At 34.9% G+C, this 15,546-nt stretch overlaps 1 protein-coding gene across 13 annotated transcripts in view; it reads left to right on the forward strand.

The window, feature by feature from the left end:
- The window catches only part of Ptprk (protein tyrosine phosphatase receptor type K), a 502,301-nt gene that overhangs the window by 348,765 nt on the left and 137,990 nt on the right, over positions 1–15,546 (forward strand). The window lies entirely within an intron of this gene.

Consider the following 15,546-nt stretch of genomic DNA (forward strand, 5'->3'; position numbering starts at 1 on the left):
TCAGGGATTTACACCTGTGATCCTAGCAACTTGGAAAGCTGAGAACTGGAGGACTATGGTTTGAAGCTAGTCTGGGAAGAAAGTCCAAGGAAGTCCTTCTTTAAAGTAATCAGCAAAAAAAAAACTAGAGACATTGATCAAATGGTAGAGCTCCAGCTGTAAGCAAGCAATCCAAATGAGAGCAGGAGGACTGGAGTTCAAAAACTCAGTACTGGCACACCCACAAAAATAGAAATGCAAATTATCTGTTGAGCAAGTCTGTAACTACACCTCCCCCCCACACACACACAACTAGATTTACTCCTCCACTTATGCTCAGATACTGAAAGTGAGAATAGTGATAACATTAGAAGAATAAATTCATTAAAGTTGTAAAACCTTTCCAACACCCTTCTCTGCTTTCACAGGTGAAATTGAGCATTCATTCAATCAGAAGTCATTTATGCCTACACCTCTTATGTGTTAGACATTGTGTGAGAGTCTGAGAATATAATGCTGAAAATGAAAGTAGAGGTCCTCTCACTCCAGACCAAGAGGAACATAAGCTAGTAATGTAAGATCTGTGGTGCTGTATGGCAGGATATTACAAAAGCAAGTACTTTATCCAGGACCTAAGCTATACAGGATGGAAAGAAAGTGAGCGAGATAGATTGGGTAGATGAGAGAGGGACCATAAAGAGAGGCCCTTTCAGAGGAACATCAGGAAATTCATCTTTATGGTAAGAAAATCAATCTGAACATGAGGAGCCACAGCTGGCTTAATATTACAAAGACGTGAAGAAGTAGGCAGTAAAGAAGGAAAGGAAGTTTGGGTTGCTGAAGATCTTGCCCATTTTGCTAAGGAATTTGCTCTTTACTGAATAGATCCATGTTTTTCATGGTGGAATTTAGAAAACACAGTTATAAGTACATTTTTTAAAAATAAAAAACACAAACTATTTGTTTCCTATCAGAAAATGATGTCATTTGTAGCGTTTTTCTTTGCTATTATTCTGTAGAATCATATGTTGCAAAATCCAGCTTAAATTGTTAAAGTCTAATCTTTATTTTTCTTCATTGCTTAAAGTTAGCAAGGGCCAATTCAGGAATATAGATCAATTAAAATTATATCTATTGAGACTTAGATGCTAGCAATTCTTTGTGTCTAGCTAATGTGAAATCAGAAATGAGGTAGTTTATTATAAAGGATATTTTACAAACTGTTGGAGTTGAAATGCATATTCTTGTTCTGTATTTTAAGTTAGGACATAGTATATGCTCTTTTGTTACATTCAGAAATAGAAACTATTTTCATAGTGTAACATAGCATTGGATGTATTTTCAAATATGTGCAGGAAGACAGTTCTCTTTCCTCTAAACATATGGGAAAGCATTAACTTGAAGTAGATTTAAGCTTGCACTTATTGTATCATCTATACCATTTCCAGTTAGCTTAAGAAAACTTTCTTAAATTTTCCTAAATAAAATAAATAAGCTTATAATTACCATGATAGATTTTAGGAAGCTCGGTAAATTGACTATATTGCTGAGATTGTATTATTTGAGTATGCCACTTTCAATTGTTAGATTACTTTTTAATAACATGGTCAAAATAAGAACGAAATGTCTTGAATTAAACCTTATTTTAAAGCCAATGCGAACTTGCTTCTTCTTTCAATATGGCAAAGGAGCTCTGTATTCATTGCCTATTTCTTTACTCAGTACATTGAAAATGCCAGATGATTAGATTCATTATAATCATGAATAATAAAATTCACGATTATTGCTTCTTTCAACACTGAATCAAGATCAAGTAGTATTATACTTGACTCTCAGCTATTCCAAAGATGAATTAAATATCTGTATTGACATTCAAATTTTATTTAATTTCCTTCCTTCTCCATATAAGTCTGTGTTCATTCAGGATTGAATCCAGTGCCTGTTTCCAGCTTCAGTAGTCCTGATTCTTTGAGATGAGTTCTACCAAAGGTTTTGGGGCTTTTTATGCCTGTAGTTTATTCCGCATATCCATCCAGAACACATGTCTGAACATCAGTGATTTTTTTCAACTATCAAATGCAATGTCTGCAACTACTTTGAAGAGACAAGCATTGCTTCTCTACCATGTAACTCTTTTTTTTTTATTGTGAATGGTCTTTTTAATTAGAATGGATTGTTCCTGGTAATAGAAATATGATTCAACCTATGTACATTGGAATCCAGGGATAATACAGTCCTCTATATATTTTTTATTGTCTAGGCGATTTATAGAAGAGTTATAGTTATGTAAGTAAGGTAATAAGTGCATTTCTTGTCAAACTTGTTACCCTTTCTCTCATTTTTTCCTACTTTCTCTTCCCCACTAATCCCCCCTCCCAAGTTGTACAGGTAATTTCCAACATATTGTCTTGTGAATATCATTGTTGCATTGGTTTCCCGCCTTGTCCTTTGTCTCACCATTCTGTTGTTCCCCTTCCTTTCCCTAAGTCAAATAAACATATATAGAATACCAGGGTACCAAACTCAAATACAGTGACAACAGGGGATATAACATAGGGGAAGAACATACAAAAGAAACAAGAAAAAACATAGTACATTAAAAATAGTAACAACATGGGCTGGGAAGTTGGCTTAGTGGTAGAGTACTTGCCTTGCATGCATGAGGCCCTGGGTTCAATTCTTCAGCACCACATAAGCAGAAAGGCCAGAAGTGGCGCTGTGGCTCAAGTGGTAGAGCACTAGCCTTGAGCTCAAGATCTGGGGACTGCGGGACAGCACCCAGCCCAGAGTTCAGGCCCCCACCAACCAAAAAAAAAGAGAGAGAGAGAGAAAGAAAGAAAAGAAAAGAAGGAAAATTCTCTTGTGTCCATGTTTGGAGTTCATTTCACTTAGCATCATCTTATATGGCCATATGTACAAAGCTGTTGAGCTATTCTGCTAAGATTATCCTAAACGTATACTATTTATGGTAAATAAGGGAAACCATCTAGTATGGAGCTCTCCTATGACCCAGCAATCCCACTTCTGGGCATTTACCTAAATGTGCATGAACAAGGCCATACTAAAGCTACCAGTGCAACTATGTTTATCACAGAATTATTCACCATAGCTAAGATATGGAACCAACCCAGATACCCCTCAGTAGATGAATGGATCAAGAAAATGTAATATATAGATAAAGATATAGATATATAGAAACATAGGTCCCACCATGTGTGACTACCACATTGATGGTATACCATGTTGAACAATGTTCATTGTAGACATTTTCTCAGTGTTTTCCCTGATTTTCTGAGTACATAATAGTATATTCTTTTCCCAGTGGCCTTCTAAACCTTTCAGAAATAATGTGGATATACTTGCTTTTGATTCTACCAATATCAGTTTGAGCTCTCTGCTTTTGATCTTTTCTCATTTTTAGTGATTAATTCATCTGTGTCACCATGGAAAACATTGCCTTGCTATTATTAGTTCTTAAGAAGTTGTGTGTCAATTACAGAGTAAGTAACAAGTCATTAAACTTCTTTTAAAAATAATGAATAATGTCTCAATGGATTTAGTCCATACACTAATACTTAGAGGTCATTCATAGAAGAAAATCCAAAAATAAGTCATACTTTTTTTCCTCCCTCTCTTATCAACTTTTTGTCTCAGCTGAAAGAGACTTTAACATAGACTTAATATTAATACTAGGTTCTCTGTGTTCAGGACATGGCTATGCAGATGATATTTAGGTCTTAATGGACTAAATCTGAGACATCAATACATTTTGTATTATTGCCATAAAACAACAAAACAATAACAGTTTTAAAATTCTCATATATGTAAATAATACATCCTGCTTAAGAGTAAGATGGATGAGAACACAGTGAGTCATTAATAATGTAACAACTATTAGGAATGTGTGTCCAGTTGAAAAATCATAATTAATCTTACTTTTCAAACTTATGACACATGTGAAGAAAGGCAAGGGTGGGAAGCTTGGAGCTCATTCCAAAAAGTCATATATTTGGTCTCTCAAAAGTCATATGTTTAAGTTAATAACCAAATGAGATGGTTTGGGGAGGTGGGGCCTTTGAGAGGTAACGAGGGCTTTTTGGTGTCTCTCAGTACTGGGCTTTCATTCTGGTGGAATGGTCTTTAAATGATAAAAATCTACTCTTGGCCTTATTTTCCTCTTTTAGAAAGGCATAAAATAGAAATACTCTTTGGAGTTTGTGGCAACATTACATAAAATAATACAATTGAACTTCTCCAGGCTGGGAAGGTGGCTCAGTGGTAGAGTGCATGCCTTGCATGCATGAGGCTCTGGGTTCAATTCCTCAGCACCACATAAGCAAAAAAGAAAAAAAGCTGGAAGTGGCCCTGTGGCTCAAGTGGTAGAGCGCTAGCCTTGAGCTGAAGAGCTGAGGGACAGCGCCCAGGCCCAGAGTTCAGGCCCCACGACCAGACCCAAAAAAATAAAGAACTTCTCCATAGCATAAACTATGTAAGCAAATTAAGTGCTTTTACCTCTCCATACTGAGTATTCATATCAAAATTTATCTTATTCTTTTTTCATTATTTTATTTCCAATAACTAATGATTTAGATATTTCTAGTCACTACATCAGGGAAAGCACTAAATGATAGTAGTTAAGCAGTGACTAACATTGTTAACAGTAAAGTTACGTCAGCACTTAAGACTGTTCTTAGAAATCAATTTTGAGTGATTATTTTCATGTGTGTGTGTGTGTATGTGTGTGTGTGTCTGTGGGTCTATGTCTGTGTGTCTATGTGTGTATTTACTCTTGCTAGTTATGACCTTATTATGTTTTTATTGTCATGGACTGGTGACATAATGAAACCATTGAGAGATAACTTTCAAACCCTTGTGAAATTAGGAGAAAATTGCACTGACGAATTCATTGCTGAATGAAAAGAAGTTGGATTATGTCAGAAAACACAAAGCCCTCTCTTGGTACCATCTTTGGCATGTGCCCATGTGTGGGGCTGCTGTCTTACCCAGCAGGAGACGTCATTGCAATTATACCACTCAGCGTGAGCCCTGCCAAATGATGCAGGCCCATAGTGATGGAATCAGCATTTACATTGGAGAGTCTTGAACATTCTTAACCCACAAATCATTCCCCCAAATTATTGCAAATATTATCATTTTGCACATAGTTTATTACATCGTAAAGGGAATGTAAAAGAATAGTAAGACAAATTGATATGATCTTATCCTTTTTTGTGTTAATTTTGATAAAGAGCTGTTCATTTTTTGACTTAATATGAATAAAGACACTAAAGATTCCTCTTTGTTTTATCACTTTTTGAACTGTACTGTTTTTGAGGCCTTCTGCTTCATAGGAGATGTTTCAAATAATATATTTCAGTGTGCTTCATCTCTTGAAAAGACAGAAGAATCAATAATACTTTTCCCATAGAAGATGCATACTAAAAATGCATCTCAAAGCGTATAAAAAGGAAGTGATGAGGCGATTACACTCTAATTGATAAGAACTATATTTTTCCAATTTACTTAAAAGCCCTTCATTTTTGCTATAAATTTCTTCTAAAATCAGGCAGGACATAGGCTATTACTAAACCATTAATTACCTTAAGTGTTAGAGTATACTTATATGTATTATTCAAATTGCTTTTTAAAATCCTAATACATTGTCTGGAACTATTATACAAGATTAAATATATGCACTCAGTATAATTTAGAACAATTCAAAAATTTTAAATGTATGGATACACATTTAAACTCAGTTGGAAAGTACTCAGAAACTATATTTTGTGAGAAACTCAGATATTTTCTTGTATTTACCAAATTCATTGTCTTTACATTTATAGAAAACATTCTAAAATATGCCAAGAAAGCATGAAAAACAATACTAGGATACTATAAATAACTATAGTTGCTATAGTTTTTGTTGTTGTTGTTGTTGTTGTTGTTTTGTCGGTCATGGGGCTAGAACTCTGTGCTTGGGTGCTGTCCCCCAGCTCTTCAGCTCAAGGCTAGAGCTCTACCACTTGAGCCACAGTGCCACTTCTGATTTTCTAGTGGTTTATTGGAGATAAGCGTCTCATGGCCTTTCCTAGTTGTTTATTGGAGATAAGCGTCTCATGGCCTTTCCTGCCTTGTCTGGCTTTGAACTGATATCCTCAGATCTCAGCCTCCTGAATAGCTAGGATTACAGGCGTGAGCTACCAGTGCCTCGCTTAATAACTATATTTTTAATATGAGTGTCGGTGCTGGAGTTTGAACTCCCAACTCTAAGAGATAAATCGAAAACAAAAACTTAAACTAATTTTCACTATAGCCTTTCATTCAAAACAGCAATATTTGAAATATTCACTACTAACATTCATTTAAAGATATACTGAAATTTTCACTTGCAGAGGAAAAAAATAGTTTGTATTCAAGTATAAAAATGAGGGGGTAGGCCCAGGAGATTTAGTTTTATAGAAAGATTCATGTTCAGTGCAATCATCTATTCTTCCACAGAGATTTTTCTTTGTTAGGTTTCTGTTGTGTCTTAGTGTTGTTTATACTTCAAACTGGAAGTTTCCCTCAGTATCTTATCCACATATTCTCTAAGGACCAAAAATTGTAAAAATAATCCAGAAAACAAGGTTTATCTCCCAGTATTATTTTAGCTTGAAATTTTGAAAATGAAATATCCTTTTATTGTATTCATGGAATGTTGAGAATGATATAACACTGAGTTTTAGAAATGAAAAACACAAACTAATTCTTTCCAAACCCTTCTAGGATTCTATCCATACATGTAATAATCCCTACTGGACTGTGAAGAAATGACAATAGAATTAGTAGCCATATTTTATTCAAAGTGTATGCCAGATACATTTTGGAGTGTTTTATATGTACCATCTTATTGTCCTTATTATAACTGTAGGAGCTGTGATTTTACTTACAGGGACTTAACAAGCCATTAAGCTCCTTTTAAGAATAATGAATAAGTCTCAATAGATTCCATAGACTAACACCTAGAGATCATCCAGATTAAAAAAAAAATCAAGTTTTTTCCCGTTCCACTTAAAGTAAATGTCACTTAAATTATCCATAGTCTGAATCCAAATCCATCCTTTCATACTCTGTGTGTGTGTGTGTGTGTGTGTGTGTGTGTGTGTGTGTTTGAGAGAAAGAAAGAGAGCAGTAGAGGATTGTGACTTTCCATTGTTGCTATACTTGCAAATTTAATATGTGTGTATAATGTAAAAGTTCTTAGAAGCTCATAATTTGTTCCATGTCACTATAATAATCAGACTGGGAGAAATTATAAGCAGCTCGCCAGAGGAGTTAATCCTAGGAACAGACACCATGATAGACAATCAAGTCATGTTAAACAGGAATGACTCAGGCTTTACAAAACCAAACAGAAACAAAAAAAAAAAAAAACAGAAACAAAAAACAAACAAACAAAAACCAAGAACTAACTTTTAGGTCTCTACAGGAATGAAAAAAATGTAATGTTCATTTAATGGCACCATCTGTTCTACAGTGTAATCTACAGCAAAATCAATTCTTTATAAATTAAGCTTAATTTATGTAGAACACCTTAATTTTTGAGCTGCATTTATGAAGTACTTTAAGAGAGACCTGTTCTTGTTATGTTATGAAAATAATATCCATTGATTTCTCAGATTTCTTGTCTTGAGGTTTATTTTGTTATTTGATGTACAATGCCATGGATTTCATGATGTATCTTTTAGGGTAGAATTTCTTAAAGTTAATATATGCATTGCTTCCTATGCAAGAGTACATTGGATACAATAGTAAGAGTCTTAAGAGTAATTAGTAAATATGTTCATTACCCTGAAGCAACTTGCTCTCTAGTAGGAAAAAAATGAGAAAATTACTTCAACAATTAAAAAAATACAGATCAAATCAATATTATTAAATTAATCTGGCTTCTTAACAAAGTATTTTAAGTACTCTTCAAATCGACCATTGTTAAATATATCCTTGGTGTCAATTTTTATATTTTAGTGTGAAAATACTGTACAGAGGGGTTACAATTACATGGGCAAGGTAATGAGTACATTTCTTATCAAGCATTGTTGCCTCCTCCTTTGTTCCCCTTACCATCCTTTCCCATCCCCTCATCACCCTCACCCCCGCGCCAACATTGTAAAGTTCATTTTCGACATAACATCTTGTACATCTCATTGGTGCAATGGGTCCACAAATTATACCAACATCAAATAAAGTGAAAACAGGGGTTATACTGTGGGGGAGGGACATACAAAGCAACAAAGAAATATCTTATAAATATGTTGGACACAATAGCAAAAAAGAAAAAAACATTTGAGTCCTTATCTTGGGGTTCATTTTGCTTAACATCAATTTATCTGACCATTTCTGATTATCTCAGACATATACTAGTTATTGCAAATAAGGGAAACCATGGGACCTATGTTTCTTTGGGCCTGGCTTACTTCACTTAATATAACTTTTTCCAAGTCTTTCCATTTCCTAACATGGGGCAATGTCATTCTTTCTGATGGAGGCATGGAATTCCATTGTGTATATATACCACATTTTCTTGATCCACTCATCTACTGAGGGGCATCTGGGTTGCTTCCATATAGTAAATAATGCTACAATAAACAAAGCAGACACTCTGAAAACATTACAGGATGGAATAGGAGAGACCCTAGGTCTCCTTGGCACAGGCCGAAATTTTCTTAAAAGAGACTCAGAAACACAACAAATCAAAGAAAGGTTGGACAAATGGGATTGCATGAAGTTGCAGAGCTTCTGCATGGCAAAGAACTAGCAAGATCAATAGAAAGCCCACGGACTGGGAGAAAATCACTAGTCATACAACGGGCAAGGGTCTCATATCTAAAATATACCTGGAACTCAAAAAATTAAACCCCCAAACAACAAATCTTCAAAGAAACAACTGCCCGATAAATAAGTGGGCTAAAGACTTAAAGAGAAACTTCTCTGAAAAGGAAGTAAGAATGGCCAATAGACATATGCAGAAATGCTCAACCTCCCTAGCTATAAAAGAAATGCAAATCAAAACAACATTGAGATACCACCTCACCACAGTTAGAATGGCTATAATAAAGAACTCTAATAACAACAGATGCTGGAGGGGATGTGGACAGAGGGGAACCTTACTACATTGTTGGTGGGAGTGTAAACTTGTTCAGCCACTTTGGAAAGCAGTACGGAGGTTCCTCAAAAGATTCCAAATAGAGCTCCTCCATGACCCAGCAATCCCACTTTTGGGCATTTATCAGAATGATCACAAATTAGACCATACTAAAGCTACCAGCACATCAAATTTTTTTGTGTGTGCCTTAATTTTTGAAGTCTATTTTGCTTCTTAAGTTTTAAACAAGTTAATGCTATAGTAGATTGGGTTGCAACGTTGTTTAAATCTCACAGCTAAATTCAGATATAGGATTTTATTTTGCTTTTCTGCTATATGGAGGATAACTTTCAATCAGCAAAAATTTGCAACTTACTTGTGCGCCAGCAGCTTACTGAGAGAAGATGGGAGCAGTTGATCTGTAATTCATATATTGACTCATTCATTTTTCAGCAAATCTATTCAATAAGCAATACTTATGTAGCCAGAATTATAGTAGAGGAAGATAATAATAAATATACATAATATATAAATGATGTTAGCAATATGTTATGAAGAAAAAAGAAGTTTCTGGATGTCTAATTTTATATCTAATTTTAAATAAGGTGGTCAAGAAAATCAATATTAAGTTAACATAGACTATCAGTCTGAGAAAGTGTGATTGTATGTTAACAGAACCTTTTCAAAAGCAGAAAAGTAAATGTGAAGGCCTTACATAAGGCAAGAGATGTCTGGCATGGTTGTGTGGAATAAGAGTAAAGTGATGAAATAGTGGAGTGGGAGACCTGGCCCTCCTACTTAGCTCATTCTCACTGGAGAGGTTTGACAACCGTGTGGAAGAGAGAAAAAGCGGGGAGCAGAGTTCATCCTAGTTTACTGAATTCATTCGTTTGATAATGGCTAAGACTGAAGCAATAGCATGGTTAACTGGTCAGATTCTAAACACATTCAGAAGGGACATGGGAAAGAATTGATGGATGAAGTGAACATGAAGTGTCAAAAAGACCTCTAGATTTTGGCTTGAATGAAGAATTGGAATAATCGTTGGTGCTACTTTGCTGAGACGTGGAAAAAACACCTTGAGAAACAAGTATTTGGCTCAGATTTGCAGATTTTCATTTGAGGGACTCCTTAGACAACCAATCTGAGCTCTTTGATAGACAGTGAGAAATGACTGTAGTAGTAGTGTGCCCCCTGGAGGTTAACATTCAAACTCCCTGACTTTTCCCCGCGCCTGCTAAATTTAAGTTTGAGTGAAGTGACACTACAGCATGGAAATAATGGTAGTGGAAGTCCCTGTCTGGAATCCGAAGGAAAACTTCCTGCAACACTGTCATTCTTGCATCACAGTGAAAACATGGTGTCATTCTTGGGGAAAGCACTTCATTGTTACTGTAGTGGGGAAATGTTGTTTCTCCTACCTATTTTTTAAATTTTTAGTTACATTTATTCTTTCCACATGACAGTTTACAGGCCCATATCATTGTCACATTGTGATTTAGCTAAAAGAAGTTCTGTCTTATTCAATCACCTTTGAACCATGATCCTTTGGCCTGGCCCATCTGTATTTAGTTGATTATTTGATGAACATATGGGTTTGATATCTTAGAGTTTATTTTGTTTTTTAAAAATCTATGTACTAGAAAAATTTGCTTATTCTACTTTAACACTTCGTTAATACTGTTTCCAAATGTCCTGGTTTTTATGAACAGGTGTATAATCTCTGTCCAGGGCATAATTTCAAATTTGAGCTATGAGAGGAAGACTGCATTAAATGCCTTAGTGGAGGCACCTTTGAAAGTTTGAGAATTAAAGATAAATTTTCACATTGTCAAGCTAGACAAACTTCCCCTATAAGGAAAATATATTTTTCATTGCACTTTAAAGCATTTCAATAGGGGATCTTCAAGCAAAGTTATATTTTAATTACAATTGTAATTTAATTAATGGGATGAAACGTACAATAGTACTTACACTGAGCAATTTTACATCCACTTTATGTTGGCAGGAGACCAGGGTACTAAGAAAGTAACTGAATTAATGTGAACACAATATAGATCTTTGGGTATAGCACAAGAGATTTTACTGCATTTGTTGAACATTAAGAAACCTCACTTTTGTTTTTTGGGTTTTTGTTGTTGTTGTTGTTGCTGCTTTGGACCCGGGGCTTGAACTCTAGGCTTGGATGCTGTTCCTATGCTCTTCAGGTCAAGGCCAGCACTCTAACACTTCAGCCAAAGCTCCACTTCTGGTTTTCTGTTGGTTAATTGGGGATAAGGTTCTCACAGACTTTCCTGCCTGGGCTGGCGTTGAACCTCCATCCTCAGATCTCAGCCTCCTGAGTAGCTAGGATTATAGGATTACAGCATGAGCCACTGGTGCCTGGCCACCAAAATTTTTTTGAATGAATGAGTTATATAATCGGAATTGCATTTTGGAAAGTCTAGATGAAGAATGTTCTTCAAACCTTGTCAAGAGCAAGAACTCCTAATTGTTAAGTGACAGAAAATTAGAACTTGAATTAAAGAGAAAGACAAAGCAGGAACAGGGGTCTTATGAAAAGGATGTATTAAATAGATTAGGCAACCAAAGTGCTATTATTAGAAGGCAGGAGAACAAGAGATGTCTTTAAATTTTCTTTTGAGGGAATAAAGCCTTTATGAGAAGCTGAAAGATGAGAAGGAGGCACTCAGGAAAACACCGGGAATGTTGTTTACACTGATGTTGTATGTTAGCATCTGTATGGAAATCCACAGACTGTTTGATATCAGAACCAGGATGCAAGCCATGAGTTAAAACTGGTGATACAGATTTGAATGTGGAAAGCATGCCATCACTAAAATAACATATATCCAGAGCAAACAAGGTAATTCCCTAGTGCTTTAACACTTCACTGTGCCTTCTCTGTTTACAGTTCTTCCTCAAACATCTGTAATGATTAGGGAATTCTGCATAATATTTCAAAGAGTTATTTTGCTTGTAGAATCAAAGAAAAGCAGTTTTCTGGGTTGCCAGTTTTTATAAATTCTCAATAATCTTTGCTTTCCTGTGTAACCATTTGAAGATATTATTAGATATTCATAGAAATTATCTTCACCAAATGCCATGCATAAAATAGCTAATGACATATATGTTGTTTGTTTACATACATAAAGTGGATTTCCCTTTCTGTCAAGGCTCATTCATATAAGCACACTGGAACATGGGACTAGCCTTACTGTGCAATTGCATGTCTTGGGGGTAGTTCAAGCGCTAAATGATACTGTTGAATGTTTTTCCAAAAGCAAGTGAATAGAGTTTAATGGTCCATATTAAGATGAAATACCTTTAATTTATTTCTGGTGTATAATCATCAAATATAGATCTTGCATATCAGGAATGATTTGAGTAGTGAAAGAAATTTCAAGGAAAAGCTAAAATAATATTCAGAAATCCATAATAGGAAAAGGGGAAAAGATTTTGAAATTGATAATTAGCTTTCTGTAATATTTATTGAACTGTAGATTCTGATTAAGTTTTTCTGGAAAGCCTCAGACATTAAAATAGTGGACATAAAGTATATAGTGGTATTTGAATGGTTTTTAAGGTAACTATATTCATAAGGCAGATTTGGTTGTGATTTCTATAATCCCTACATTACTTACTTTCTTTAAAATAGCAATATTTATTCTTCTAGAAATTAAAATGGAAGTCATTATTCCTTTATCTCAAAAGAGATTGTGAATCTTCAGTTTTAATATGGGCTCCAATTTGCCAGGTAGAAGTCCAGTTAAGGAGTTCATTATTTTCTCTGTCAATTTCCTCGTTTACAAATGAGCTGAAGCAATTAATCCTTGAAAGTTGCCTGTATTAATTATAGTGTTAGGCAGGATTCCTTGCAGTTTTGTAATTCTTTTTGTCACATTTTCACTGTGTTTACTATCTCATCTTGATGCTTGTTGACATGCTGATTCATGTTTTAGTGCAGTAGATGGGTTTTATTCATCTTTAGGAGCCAGTAGGAAGAGGTCACCTATAATCACACCAGCATTTCTAGTATGTGCAGGCCATATATCTCCTTTTAATTTAATCTCTGAAAAAATGTACAGGGATTTCTGCCTCTAAGCTCTACAAATCGATAAAATTTATAATCAAGGCTGTCTAATCTCTAAACCTAATATAAAACTTCACCACTATTGATTATGTGTGAAGGATCCGCAAGCTGTTAATCATGCATGAAAACATAGAATAAATGGTAGCTTCAGCAAAGGAAATGAACAAATAATCATCAGCCCTCCATTCCTTCTTTCTTTCTATTTCACTGAAGGAAGCATGTTACAACAGACTTGCATTTTGTGAAATCAAATGAATGTGGTAAAGTGTATTAATAGCCAGGATCACTTTTGGAACTTAGGTATGATACCATACTTCTATTATACTTTAGAAGTTATCTATTTTCTCCAGATACAAAATCAAAAGAAATCTAGCCTTTGAAAATAAGTTTCTAGAAGAAATAAAACACGGTGTAAGTTGTGTTTCCAAAACATTATAATTATTCTTGGGAACAAAATATGTGGTAAATACTTTGAATTTTGTTTTATAGCATAGCTCTTACAATTAATTTTTTTGTTGAGGTCATGTATTTTCCATGTTATAGTATACACGCCTCTCTTAAATTGTGCCTATCAACATTCACTAACATATTTTAAAATGATTTTCCACATTTGAACTGACTCATTTATTGAAGGTTAGATGCAGAATATTTATAGAAGACACCTGTGGTTGAAAGTGTACTGTTAGTCATGTCTGGATAAGAATACATATGTAAATGTATTTTCTGTCAGTCTTACTTATAAATAAAGAAATTTGTACCACAATGTAGACTGACCTTTCTATACTTCTCCAAGCTCATGTTAACCTCCAAAATTTAAATATTTTAGCAAGTAGCATGTTACAGAGGTCGACTAAGTTACTTGTAACCTGCTATCCCAATTATTATTCCTCTAAATGAAGTGTTGATGTGTCTTATCACTCAGAGGAATTGTTATTTTTCTAGTATTTATGACTCTCTGTTGGAACATAATGAAGAAATTAACTTGCCCTCAAAAAGCCTTCAGGTAACAAAGCCAACCTGCCCTGATTTGAAAGTCATTTCTTTAGAACACGTTCTCTCCCACAATGGTGTCTGGCACATGTCATGCTCTTAATAAATATTTCCTATCTTCAAAAACAGATTACTACATAGGCCTGTGACAGCTCCATACAACCCAGTACTGGGGAAATAAAATTCTCCAGTTAGGGTCCTTTTTGTGTTATCGTATCACTGTTAGAATTGTTACTATAATATTAAGTTAACGTATTAAATAAGAAGACTAAGTGTGAATGTTTTAGTGTCCTCTGTGGCACAATGAAAATGTGTATTGAGTAACTTCTGGGCTGATTGGCTACAAACTGCCAATGATCTTGGCAGCTGACAGTTCTGCTAGGGGATAACTATTTGTTGATTGAGTTGGCCTCCACTGATACAGTTCTGGAAACTGGACTCCACTGTTACTTGATGTTTAGAAGGTCTGTGAGCAAAACACAGGACTTTGGGAGATACTAGCTGGCATCTAGGATATCCCCACTTTCACTGCATTCTGTTGAACAAAACAAATCACACAATGTAAGGTTCAGATCGATGGAAGGGAAACAGACACTGTATGTGAGGAACTGGACAGTGCCAGGGCAAACAGTGAGAAAAAAAGACTTGGTTTATCAGGACAAATCCTACAGAAGAAACTGGGATTGCAGGCTAAAGTTTCATTAGATTTTTTTTAACATGTTACATGTTGAAAGTATGTATTGTTCCTAAAGTACAAGTTTTCAAGATAATACGATGAGGCCAATCATTGTGCTTGGCTTACATAATATTTGTCGCCTTTTTCAGAGTAGTGTAAAAGCTGGGTAATTTATCTTCTATAAGTAGTAAAGAAAGCCTTGAAGTCCTTTTAGAATGTTGTCATTGCTTTATACAGCTCTCCCAAAGTCACCTTAGTTTTTACAGTGCACATTATGCAGCAGTGTTTTACATATCATTTTAAGGTTTATATGCAAATCATTCTACTTTTTTTGTCTGTGATTTATCCTATTGTTATAAAAGTGAATGAAAAAATAAAGCTTGTTTCTCTGAATGTTACTTTCTTAGCTCTGTAAATTAAGAAAATTTGTTCTTTGTATGTTCTGTTTCCTCCATGATTAGAGTTAAACATAGAAATTTATTTATTTGGGGGTGATTTAGCTCATGCCTGTCATATATAATGTCAGGGATGAATGAACAGTGAAATCACTATGTATATTTTTTTTATTTATTTTTTATTGTGAAAATACTGTACAGAAGGATTACAATTACATGGGCAAGAGAATGAGTACATTTCTTATCAAGCATTGTAGCCTCCTCCTTCGTTTCCCCTTCCCATCCCTTCCCAACC

The sequence above is a fragment of the Dipodomys merriami genome, unplaced genomic scaffold (genome assembly GCF_024711535.1).
Source record: "Dipodomys merriami isolate MVZ:Mamm:240054 unplaced genomic scaffold, mDipMer1.0.p SCAF_8, whole genome shotgun sequence".
Lineage (NCBI taxonomy): Eukaryota > Metazoa > Chordata > Mammalia > Rodentia > Heteromyidae > Dipodomys > Dipodomys merriami.